Here is a 14,096-nt window from a genome sequence, read left to right on the forward strand (position 1 = left end):
TAGGATAGGGCAAATGTGGAACATATTCACCACCCAGCAGGATTTTGGTCTTCTTTCCACAAAATCGCCCATCATTATCGACAGTCAAATGAGAGCTTCAAGAACACCAATTTTCTGGCCTAGAAGACATAATAAGAAAAGATCGAGTCAGTTGAAACAAATAAGTAAAAGATCTTTATAGAAATGTATGTAAAAACTTGGGACAAATAAAGGCACATTAATACTTACTTTGACTTGGTGTTCTCAAACTTTAACTGTAAGCTTCAAATTTTCTTCAAATAGCTTCTCATGCAATCCAAGCTTGATAGGAGGTCCAAAATAGCTTCTAATACCGAAAGGAGGAATAAGCTGCTTCAAAAGATATGGATGAACCATTCCATGATTCCGCAGAAGTGCATCAACCATACCATGGCTCATGCAACACGCAATGAATCAACGCCCGTAGTTCTGTGCAAACACATCATTTCACAGCTCGGCAGTAAAAGGAAATCTTTGACAGGCGCTTTTACTGCATGTATGAGTGTGAAATGTGTGAAAATTTCCCAGGAATTACCCAGCAGTTAAATGGCCTTCTTACCTTAATATCAAGCCAAGGAGACCGGTGTGGAATGCCTATTGGATATAGACTGTCCATGACCAAATCACCGGGGCCCGGAAGGGGCACGAAAAAAGTGTATCTTCATCCGCTGGCTTTTCTTCGCACTAACTTCAAAACAACTTTTTGGTTAGTAGTAAAAAAGGCAATCTCAAACTCAGGCCTTTCAGCTTTCTGATACATGATGATTGCATAGTCCACTTTTAAAGATTTTTTAGGTATGATAGGATAGGGCAAATGTGGAACATATTCACCACCCAGCAGGATTTTGGTCTTCTTTCCACAAAATCGCCCATCATTATCGACAGTCAAATGAGAGCTTCAAGAAAACCAATTTTCTGGCCTAGAAGACATAATAAGAAAAGATTGAGTCAGTTGAAAGAAATAAGTAAAAGATCTTTATAGAAATGTATGTAAAATTTTGAGACAAATGAAGATACATTAATACTTACTTTGACTTGGTGTTCTCAAACGTTAACTGTAGGCCTCAAATTTTCTTCAAATAGCTTCTCATACAATCCAAGCTTGATAGGAGGTCCAAAATAGCTTCTAATACCGAAAGGAGGAATAAGCTGCTTCAAAAGATATGGATGAACCATTCCATGATTCCGCAGTAGTGCATCAACCATGCCATGTCTCATGCAACACGCAATGAATCAACACCCGTAGCTCTATGCAAACACATCATTTCACAGCACGGCAGTAAAAGGAAATCTTTGACACGCGCTTTTACTGCATGTATGATTGTGAAATTGTGAAAATTGCACAGGAATTACCCAGCAGTTAAAATGGCTTTCTTACCTTAATATAAAGCCGAGGAGACCGCTGTGGAATGCATATCGGATATAGACTGTCCATGACCAAATCACTGGGGCCCGGAAGGGGCAGGAAGCAAGCGTATATTCATCCGCTGGCATTTCTTCGTACTAACTACCCAACAACTTTTTGGTTAGTAGTAAAAAAGGCAATCTCAAACTCAGGCCTTTCAGCTTTCTGAGACATGATGATTGCATAGTCCACTTTTAAAGATTTTTTAGGTGTGATAGGATTGGGCAAATGTGGAACATATTTACCACCGAGCAGGATTTTGGTCTTCTTTCCACAAAATCGCCCATCATTATCGACAGTCAAACGAGAGCTTCAAGAACACCAATTTTCTGGCCTAGAAGACATAATAAGAAAAGATCGAGTCAGTTGAAACAAATAAGTAAAAGCTCTTTAAAGAAATGTATGTAAAAACTTGGGAAAAAATAAAGGCACATTAATACTTACTTTGACTTGGTGTTCTCAAACGTTAACTGTAGGCCTCAAATTTTCTTCAAATAGCTTCTCATGCAATCCAAGCTTGATAGGAGGTCCAAAATAGCTTCTAATACCAAAAGGAGGAATAAGCTGCTTCAAAAGATATGGATGAACCATTGCACGGTTCCGCAGAAGTGCATCAACCATGCCAAGGCTCATGCAACACGCAATGAATCAACGCCCGTAGCTCTGTGCAAACACATCATTTCACAGCTCGGCAGTAAAAGCAAATCTTTGACAGGCGTTTTTACTGCACGTATGAGTGTGAAATGTGTGAAAATTGCACAGGAATTACCCAGCAGTTAAATGGCCTTCTTACCTTAATATCAAGCCAAGGAGACCGGTGTGGAATGGCTATTGGATATAGACTGTCCATGACCAAATCACCGGGGCCCGGAAGGAGAAGGAAAAAAGCGTATCTTCATCCGCTGGCATTTCTTTGCACTAAGTACAAAACAACTTTTTGGTTTGTAGTAAAAAATGCAATCTCAAACTCAGGCCTTTCAGCTTTCTGAGACATGATGATTGCATAGTCCACTTTTAAAGATTTTTTAGGTTTGATAGGATGGGGCAAATGTGGAACATATTCACCACCCAGTAGGATTTTGGTCTTCTTTCCACAAAATCAACCATCAATATCGAGAGTCAAACGAGAGCTTCAAGAACACCAATTTTCTGGTCTAAAAGACATAATAAGAAAAGATGGAGTCAGTTGAAACAAATAAGTAAAAGATCTTTATAGAAATGTATGTAAAATTTTGAGACAAATGAAGATACATTAATACTTACTTTGACTTGGTGTTCTCAAACGTTAACTGTAGGCCTCAAATTTTCTTCAAATAGCTTCTCATGCAATCCAAGCTTGACAGGAGGTCCAAAATAGCTTCTAATACCGAAAGGAGGAATAAGCTGCTTCAAAAGATATGGATGAACCATTCCATGATTCCGCAGAAGTGCATCAACAATGCAATGGCTCATGCAACACGCAATGAATCAACGCCCGTAGCTCTGTGCAAACACATCACTTCACAGCTCGGCAGTAAAAGCAAATCTTTGACAGGCGCTTTTACTGCATGTATGAGTGTGAAATGTGTGAAAATTGCACAGGAATTACCCAGCAGTTAAATGGTCTTCTTACCTTAATATCAAGCCAAGGAGACCGGTGTGGAATGCCTATTGGATATAGACTGTCCATGACCAAATCACCGGGGCCCGGAAGGGGCACGAAAAAAGTGTATCTTCATCCGCTGGCATTTCTTCACACTAACTACAAAACAACTTTTTGGTTAGTAGTAAAAAAGGCAATCTCAAACTCAGGCCTTTCAGCTTTCTGATACATGATGATTGCATAGTCCACTTTTTAAGATTTTTTAGGTGTGATAGGATGGGGCAAATGTGGAACATATTCACCACCCAGCAGGATTTTGGTCTATTTTGGTCTTCTTTCCACAAAATCGCCCATCATTATCGACAGTCAAACGAGAACTTCAAGAACACCAATTTTCTGGCCTAGAAGACATAATAAGAAAAGATTGAGTCAGCTGAAACAATTAAGTAAAAGATCTTTATAGAAATGTATGTAAAATTTAGAGACAAATGAAGATACATTCATACTTACTTTGACTTGGTGTTCTCAAACGTTAACTGTAGGCCTCAAATTTTCTTCAAATAGCTTCTCATGCAATCCAAGCTTGATAGGAGGTCCAAAATAGCTTCTAATACCGAAAGGAGGAATAAGCTGCTTCAAAAGATATGGATGAACCATTCCATGATTCCGCAGAAGTGCATCAACAATGCAATGGCTCATGCAACACGCAATGAATCAACGCCCGCAGCTCTGTGCAAACACATCACTTCACAGCTCGGCAGTAAAAGCAAATCTTTGACAGGCGCTTTTACTGCATGTATGAGTGTGAAATGTGTGAAAATTGCACAGGAATTACCCAGCAGTTAAATGGTCTTCTTACCTTAATATCAAGCCAAGGAGACCTGTGTGGAATGCCTATTGGATATAGACTGTCCATGACCAAATCACCGGGGCCCGGAAGGGGCACGAAAAAAGTGTATCTTCATCCGCTGGCATTTCTTCACACTAACTACAAAACAACTTTTTGGTTAGTAGTAAAAAAGGCAATCTCAAACTCAGGCCTTTCAGCTTTCTGATACATGATGATTGCATAGTCCACTTTTTAAGATTTTTTAGGTGTGATAGGATGGGGCAAATGTGGAACATATTCACCACCCAGCAGGATTTTGGTCTTCTTTCCACAAAATCGCCCATCATTATCGACAGTCAAATGAGAGCTTCAAGAACACCAATTTTCTGGCCTAGAAAACAAAATAAGAGAAGATCGAGTCAGTTGAAACAAATAAGTAAAAGATCTTTATAGAAATGTATGTAAAATTTTGAGACAAATGAAGATACATTAATACTTACTTTGACTTGGTGTTCTCAAACGTTAACTGTAGGCCTCAAATTTTCTTCAAATAGCTTCTCATGCGATCCAAGCTTGATAGGAGGTCAAAAATAGCTTCTAATACCAAAAGGAGGAATAAGCTGTTTTAAAAGATATGGATAAACCATTCCATGGTTCCGCAGAAGTGCATCAACCATGCCATGGCTCATGCAACACGCAATAAATCAATGCCCGTAGCTCTGTGGAAACACATCATTTCACAGCTCGGCAGTAAAAGCAAATCTTTGACAGGCGCTTTTACTGCATGTATGAGTGTGAAATGTGTGAAAATTGCACAGGAATTACCCAGCAGTTAAAATGGCTTTCTTACCTTAATATCAAGCCGAGGAGACCGCTGTGGAATGCATATCGGATATAGACTGTCCATGACCAAATCACCGGGGCCCGGAAGGGGCACAAAAAAAGTGTATCTTCATCCGCTGGCATTTCTTCGCACTAACTACAAAACAACTTTTTGGTTAGTAGTAAAAAATGCAATCTCAAACTCAGGTCCTTCAGCTCTCTGAGACATGATGATTGCATAGTCCACTTTTAAAGATTTTTTAGGTATGATAGGATGGGGCAAATGTGGAACATATTCACCACCCAGCAGGATTTTGGTCTTCTTTCCACAAAATCGCCCATCATTATCGACAGTCAAACGAGAGCTTCAAGAACACCAATTTTCTGGCCTAGAAGACATAATAAGAAAAGATTGAGTCAGTTGAAAGAAATAAGTATAAGATCTTTATAGAAATGTATGTAAAATTTTGAGACAAATGAAGATACATTAATACTTACTTTGACTTGGTGTTCTCAAACGTTAACTGTAGGCCTCAAATTTTCTTCAAATAGCTTCTCATACAATCCAAGCTTGATAGGAGGTCCAAAATAGCTTCTAATACCGAAAGGAGGAATAAGCTGCTTCAAAAGATATGGATGAACCATTCCATGATTCCGCAGAAGTGCATCAACCATACCATGGCTCATGCAACACGCAATGAATCAACGCCCGTAGTTCTGTGCAAACACATCATTTCACAGCTCGGCAGTAAAAGGAAATCTTTGACAGGCGCTTTTACTGCATGTATGAGTGTGAAATGTGTGAAAATTGCACAGGAATTACCCAGCAGTTAAATGGCCTTCTTACCTTAATATCAAGCCAAGGAGACCGGTGTGGAATGCCTATTGGATATAGACTGTCCATGACCAAATCACCGGGGCCCGGAAGGGGCACGAAAAAAGTGTATCTTCATCCGCTGGCTTTTCGTCGCACTAACTTCAAAACAACTTTTTGGTTAGTAGTAAAAAAGGCAATCTCAAACTCAGGCCTTTCAGCTTTCTGATACATGATGATTGCATAGTCCACTTTTAAAGGTTTTTTAGGTTGGATAGGATGGGGCAAATGTGGAACATATTTACCACCGAGCAGGATTTTGGTCTTCTTTCCACAAAATCGCCCATCATTATCGACAGTCAAACGAGAGCTTCAAGAACACCAATTTTCTGGCCTAGAAAACATAATAAGAAAAGATAGAGTCAGTTGAAACAAATAAGTAAACGATCTTTATAGAAATGTATGTAAAATTTTGAGACAAATGAAGATACATTAATACTTACTTTGACTTGGTGTTCTCAAACGTTAACTGTAGGCCTCAAATTTTCTTCAAATAGCTTCTCATGCGATCCAAGCTTGATAGGAGGTCAAAAATAGCTTCTAATACCAAAAGGAGGAATAAGCTGTTTTAAAAGATATGGATAAACCATTCCATGGTTCCGCAGAAGTGCATCAACCATGCCATGGCTCATGCAACACGCAATAAATCAATGCCCGTAGCTCTGTGGAAACACATCATTTCACAGCTCGGCAGTAAAAGCAAATCTTTGACAGGCGCTTTTACTGCATGTATGAGTGTGAAATGTGTGAAAATTGCACAGGAATTACCCAGCAGTTAAAATGGCTTTCTTACCTTAATATCAAGCCGAGGAGACCGCTGTGGAATGCATATCGGATATAGACTGTCCATGACCAAATCACTGGGGCCCGGAAGGGGCAGGAAGCAAGCGTATCTTCATCCGCTGGCATTTCTTCGTACTAACTACCCAACAACTTTTTGGTTAGTAGTAAAAAAGGCAATCTCAAACTCAGGCCTTTCAGCTTTCTGAGACATGATGATTGCATAGTCCACTTTTAAAGATTTTTTAGGTGTGATAGGATTGGGCAAATGTGGAACATATTTACCACCGAGCAGGATTTTGGTCTTCTTTCCACAAAATCGCCCATCATTATCGACAGTCAAACGAGAGCTTCAAGAACACCAATTTTCTGGCCTAGAAGACATAATAAGAAAAGATCGAGTCAGTTGAAACAAATAAGTAAAAGCTCTTTAAAGAAATGTATGTAAAAACTTGGGAAAAAATAAAGGCACATTAATACTTACTTTGACTTGGTGTTCTCAAACGTTAACTGTAGGCCTCAAATTTTCTTCAAATAGCTTCTCATGCAATCCAAGCTTGATAGGAGGTCCAAAATAGCTTCTAATACCAAAAGGAGGAATAAGCTGCTTCAAAAGATATGGATGAACCATTGCACGGTTCCGCAGAAGTGCATCAACCATGCCAAGGCTCATGCAACACGCAATGAATCAACGCCCGTAGCTCTGTGCAAACACATCATTTCACAGCTCGGCAGTAAAAGCAAATCTTTGACAGGCGTTTTTACTGCACGTATGAGTGTGAAATGTGTGAAAATTGCACAGGAATTACCCAGCAGTTAAATGGCCTTCTTACCTTAATATCAAGCCAAGGAGACCGGTGTGGAATGGCTATTGGATATAGACTGTCCATGACCAAATCACCGGGGCCCGGAAGGAGAAGGAAAAAAGCGTATCTTCATCCGCTGGCATTTCTTTGCACTAAGTACAAAACAACTTTTTGGTTTGTAGTAAAAAATGCAATCTCAAACTCAGGCCTTTCAGCTTTCTGAGACATGATGATTGCATAGTCCACTTTTAAAGATTTTTTAGGTTTGATAGGATGGGGCAAATGTGGAACATATTCACCACCCAGTAGGATTTTGGTCTTCTTTCCACAAAATCAACCATCAATATCGAGAGTCAAACGAGAGCTTCAAGAACACCAATTTTCTGGTCTAAAAGACATAATAAGAAAAGATGGAGTCAGTTGAAACAAATAAGTAAAAGATCTTTATAGAAATGTATGTAAAATTTTGAGACAAATGAAGATACATTAATACTTACTTTGACTTGGTGTTCTCAAACGTTAACTGTAGGCCTCAAATTTTCTTCAAATAGCTTCTCATGCAATCCAAGCTTGACAGGAGGTCCAAAATAGCTTCTAATACCGAAAGGAGGAATAAGCTGCTTCAAAAGATATGGATGAACCATTCCATGATTCCGCAGAAGTGCATCAACAATGCAATGGCTCATGCAACACGCAATGAATCAACGCCCGTAGCTCTGTGCAAACACATCACTTCACAGCTCGGCAGTAAAAGCAAATCTTTGACAGGCGCTTTTACTGCATGTATGAGTGTGAAATGTGTGAAAATTGCACAGGAATTACCCAGCAGTTAAATGGTCTTCTTACCTTAATATCAAGCCAAGGAGACCGGTGTGGAATGCCTATTGGATATAGACTGTCCATGACCAAATCACCGGGGCCCGGAAGGGGCACGAAAAAAGTGTATCTTCATCCGCTGGCATTTCTTCACACTAACTACAAAACAACTTTTTGGTTAGTAGTAAAAAAGGCAATCTCAAACTCAGGCCTTTCAGCTTTCTGATACATGATGATTGCATAGTCCACTTTTTAAGATTTTTTAGGTGTGATAGGATGGGGCAAATGTGGAACATATTCACCACCCAGCAGGATTTTGGTCTATTTTGGTCTTCTTTCCACAAAATCGCCCATCATTATCGACAGTCAAACGAGAACTTCAAGAACACCAATTTTCTGGCCTAGAAGACATAATAAGAAAAGATTGAGTCAGCTGAAACAATTAAGTAAAAGATCTTTATAGAAATGTATGTAAAATTTAGAGACAAATGAAGATACATTAATACTTACTTTGACTTGGTGTTCTCAAACGTTAACTGTAGGCCTCAAATTTTCTTCAAATAGCTTCTCATGCGATCCAAGCTTGATAGGAGGTCAAAAATAGCTTCTAATACCAAAAGGAGGAATAAGCTGTTTTAAAAGATATGGATAAACCATTCCATGGTTCCGCAGAAGTGCATCAACCATGCCATGGCTCATGCAACACGCAATAAATCAATGCCCGTAGCTCTGTGGAAACACATCATTTCACAGCTCGGCAGTAAAAGCAAATCTTTGACAGGCGCTTTTACTGCATGTATGAGTGTGAAATGTGTGAAAATTGCACAGGAATTACCCAGCAGTTAAAATGGCTTTCTTACCTTAATATCAAGCCGAGGAGACCGCTGTGGAATGCATATCGGATATAGACTGTCCATGACCAAATCACCGGGGCCCGGAAGGGGCACGAAAAAAGTGTATCTTCATCCGCTGGCATTTCTTCGCACTAACTACAAAACAACTTTTTGGTTAGTAGTAAAAAATGCAATCTCAAACTCAGGCCTTTCAGCTTTCTGATACATGATGATTGCATAGTCCACTTTTAAAGGTTTTTTAGGTTGGATAGGATGGGGCAAATGTGGAACATATTTACCACCGAGCAGGATTTTGGTCTTCTTTCCACAAAATCGCCCATCATTATCGACAGTCAAACGAGAGCTTCAAGAACACCAATTTTCTGGCCTAGAAAACATAATAAGAAAAGATAGAGTCAGTTGAAACAAATAAGTAAACGATCTTTATAGAAATGTATGTAAAATTTTGAGACAAATGAAGATACATTAATACTTACTTTGACTTGGTGTTCTCAAACGTTAACTGTAGGCCTCAAATTTTCTTCAAATAGCTTCTCATGCGATCCAAGCTTGATAGGAGGTCAAAAATAGCTTCTAATACCAAAAGGAGGAATAAGCTGTTTTAAAAGATATGGATAAACCATTCCATGGTTCCGCAGAAGTGCATCAACCATGCCATGGCTCATGCAACACGCAATAAATCAATGCCCGTAGCTCTGTGGAAACACATCATTTCACAGCTCGGCAGTAAAAGCAAATCTTTGACAGGCGCTTTTACTGCATGTATGAGTGTGAAATGTGTGAAAATTGCACAGGAATTACCCAGCAGTTAAAATGGCTTTCTTACCTTAATATCAAGCCGAGGAGACCGCTGTGGAATGCATATCGGATATAGACTGTCCATGACCAAATCACTGGGGCCCGGAAGGGGCAGGAAGCAAGCGTATCTTCATCCGCTGGCATTTCTTCGTACTAACTACCCAACAACTTTTTGGTTAGTAGTAAAAAAGGCAATCTCAAACTCAGGCCTTTCAGCTTTCTGAGACATGATGATTGCATAGTCCACTTTTAAAGATTTTTTAGGTGTGATAGGATTGGGCAAATGTGGAACATATTTACCACCGAGCAGGATTTTGGTCTTCTTTCCACAAAATCGCCCATCATTATCGACAGTCAAACGAGAGCTTCAAGAACACCAATTTTCTGGCCTAGAAGACATAATAAGAAAAGATCGAGTCAGTTGAAACAAATAAGTAAAAGCTCTTTAAAGAAATGTATGTAAAAACTTGGGAAAAAATAAAGGCACATTAATACTTACTTTGACTTGGTGTTCTCAAACGTTAACTGTAGGCCTCAAATTTTCTTCAAATAGCTTCTCATGCAATCCAAGCTTGATAGGAGGTCCAAAATAGCTTCTAATACCAAAAGGAGGAATAAGCTGCTTCAAAAGATATGGATGAACCATTGCACGGTTCCGCAGAAGTGCATCAACCATGCCAAGGCTCATGCAACACGCAATGAATCAACGCCCGTAGCTCTGTGCAAACACATCATTTCACAGCTCGGCAGTAAAAGCAAATCTTTGACAGGCGTTTTTACTGCACGTATGAGTGTGAAATGTCTGAAAATTGCACAGGAATTACCCAGCAGTTAAATGGCCTTCTTACCTTAATATCAAGCCAAGGAGACCGGTGTGGAATGGCTATTGGATATAGACTGTCCATGACCAAATCACCGGGGCCCGGAAGGAGAAGGAAAAAAGCGTATCTTCATCCGCTGGCATTTCTTTGCACTAAGTACAAAACAACTTTTTGGTTTGTAGTAAAAAATGCAATCTCAAACTCAGGCCTTTCAGCTTTCTGAGACATGATGATTGCATAGTCCACTTTTAAAGATTTTTTAGGTTTGATAGGATGGGGCAAATGTGGAACATATTCACCACCCAGTAGGATTTTGGTCTTCTTTCCACAAAATCAACCATCAATATCGAGAGTCAAACGAGAGCTTCAAGAACACCAATTTTCTGGTCTAAAAGACATAATAAGAAAAGATGGAGTCAGTTGAAACAAATAAGTAAAAGATCTTTATAGAAATGTATGTAAAATTTTGAGACAAATGAAGATACATTAATACTTACTTTGACTTGGTGTTCTCAAACGTTAACTGTAGGCCTCAAATTTTCTTCAAATAGCTTCTCATGCAATCCAAGCTTGACAGGAGGTCCAAAATAGCTTCTAATACCGAAAGGAGGAATAAGCTGCTTCAAAAGATATGGATGAACCATTCCATGATTCCGCAGAAGTGCATCAACAATGCAATGGCTCATGCAACACGCAATGAATCAACGCCCGTAGCTCTGTGCAAACACATCACTTCACAGCTCGGCAGTAAAAGCAAATCTTTGACAGGCGCTTTTACTGCATGTATGAGTGTGAAATGTGTGAAAATTGCACAGGAATTACCCAGCAGTTAAATGGTCTTCTTACCTTAATATCAAGCCAAGGAGACCGGTGTGGAATGCCTATTGGATATAGACTGTCCATGACCAAATCACCGGGGCCCGGAAGGGGCACGAAAAAAGTGTATCTTCATCCGCTGGCATTTCTTCACACTAACTACAAAACAACTTTTTGGTTAGTAGTAAAAAAGGCAATCTCAAACTCAGGCCTTTCAGCTTTCTGATACATGATGATTGCATAGTCCACTTTTTAAGATTTTTTAGGTGTGATAGGATGGGGCAAATGTGGAACATATTCACCACCCAGCAGGATTTTGGTCTATTTTGGTCTTCTTTCCACAAAATCGCCCATCATTATCGACAGTCAAACGAGAACTTCAAGAACACCAATTTTCTGGCCTAGAAGACATAATAAGAAAAGATTGAGTCAGCTGAAACAATTAAGTAAAAGATCTTTATAGAAATGTATGTAAAATTTAGAGACAAATGAAGATACATTAATACTTACTTTGACTTGGTGTTCTCAAACGTTAACTGTAGGCCTCAAATTTTCTTCAAATAGCTTCTCATGCGATCCAAGCTTGATAGGAGGTCAAAAATAGCTTCTAATACCAAAAGGAGGAATAAGCTGTTTTAAAAGATATGGATAAACCATTCCATGGTTCCGCAGAAGTGCATCAACCATGCCATGGCTCATGCAACACGCAATAAATCAATGCCCGTAGCTCTGTGGAAACACATCATTTCACAGCTCGGCAGTAAAAGCAAATCTTTGACAGGCGCTTTTACTGCATGTATGAGTGTGAAATGTGTGAAAATTGCACAGGAATTACCCAGCAGTTAAAATGGCTTTCTTACCTTAATATCAAGCCGAGGAGACCGCTGTGGAATGCATATCGGATATAGACTGTCCATGACCAAATCACCGGGGCCCGGAAGGGGCACGAAAAAAGTGTATCTTCATCCGCTGGCATTTCTTCGCACTAACTACAAAACAACTTTTTGGTTAGTAGTAAAAAATGCAATCTCAAACTCAGGTCCTTCAGCTCTCTGAGACATGATGATTGCATAGTCCACTTTTAAAGATTTTTTAGGTATGATAGGATGGGGCAAATGTGGAACATATTCACCACCCAGCAGGATTTTGGTCTTCTTTCCACAAAATCGCCCATCATTATCGACAGTCAAACGAGAGCTTCAAGAACACCAATTTTCTGGCCTAGAAGACATAATAAGAAAAGATTGAGTCAGTTGAAAGAAATAAGTAAAAGATCTTTATAGAAATGTATGTAAAATTTTGAGACAAATGAAGATACATTAATACTTACTTTGACTTGGTGTTCTCAAACGTTAACTGTAGGCCTCAAATTTTCTTCAAATAGCTTCTCATGCAATCCAAGCTTGACAGGAGGTCCAAAATAGCTTCTAATACCGAAAGGAGGAATAAGCTGCTTCAAAAGATATGGATGAACCATTCCATGATTCCGCAGAAGTGCATCAACAATGCAATGGCTCATGCAACACGCAATGAATCAACGCCCGTAGCTCTGTGCAAACACATCACTTCACAGCTCGGCAGTAAAAGCAAATCTTTGACAGGCGCTTTTACTGCATGTATGAGTGTGAAATGTGTGAAAATTGCACAGGAATTACCCAGCAGTTAAATGGTCTTCTTACCTTAATATCAAGCCAAGGAGACCGGTGTGGAATGCCTATTGGATATAGACTGTCCATGACCAAATCACCGGGGCCCGGAAGGGGCACGAAAAAAGTGTATCTTCATCCGCTGGCATTTCTTCACACTAACTACAAAACAACTTTTTGGTTAGTAGTAAAAAAGGCAATCTCAAACTCAGGCCTTTCAGCTTTCTGATACATGATGATTGCATAGTCCACTTTTAAAGATTTTTTAGGTGTGATAGGATGGGGCAAATGTGGAACATATTCACCACCCAGCAGGATTTTGGTCTATTTTGGTCTTCTTTCCACAAAATCGCCCATCATTATCGACAGTCAAACGAGAACTTCAAGAACACCAATTTTCTGGCCTAGAAGACATAATAAGAAAAGATTGAGTCAGCTGAAACAATTAAGTAAAAGATCTTTATAGAAATGTATGTAAAATTTAGAGACAAATGAAGATACATTCATACTTACTTTGACTTGGTGTTCTCAAACGTTAACTGTAGGCCTCAAATTTTCTTCAAATAGCTTCTCATGCAATCCAAGCTTGATAGGAGGTCCAAAATAGCTTCTAATACCGAAAGGAGGAATAAGCTGCTTCAAAAGATATGGATGAACCATTCCATGATTCCGCAGAAGTGCATCAACAATGCAATGGCTCATGCAACACGCAATGAATCAACGCCCGCAGCTCTGTGCAAACACATCACTTCACAGCTCGGCAGTAAAAGCAAATCTTTGACAGGCGCTTTTACTGCATGTATGAGTGTGAAATGTGTGAAAATTGCACAGGAATTACCCAGCAGTTAAATGGTCTTCTTACCTTAATATCAAGCCAAGGAGACCTGTGTGGAATGCCTATTGGATATAGACTGTCCATGACCAAATCACCGGGGCCCGGAAGGGGCACGAAAAAAGTGTATCTTCATCCGCTGGCATTTCTTCACACTAACTACAAAACAACTTTTTGGTTAGTAGTAAAAAAGGCAATCTCAAACTCAGGCCTTTCAGCTTTCTGATACATGATGATTGCATAGTCCACTTTTTAAGATTTTTTAGGTGTGATAGGATGGGGCAAATGTGGAACATATTCACCACCCAGCAGGATTTTGGTCTTCTTTCCACAAAATCGCCCATCATTATCGACAGTCAAATGAGAGCTTCAAGAACACCAATTTTCTGGCCTAGAA

Source organism: Eleutherodactylus coqui, chromosome 3 (assembly GCF_035609145.1).
Source record: "Eleutherodactylus coqui strain aEleCoq1 chromosome 3, aEleCoq1.hap1, whole genome shotgun sequence".
NCBI lineage: Eukaryota > Metazoa > Chordata > Amphibia > Anura > Eleutherodactylidae > Eleutherodactylus > Eleutherodactylus coqui.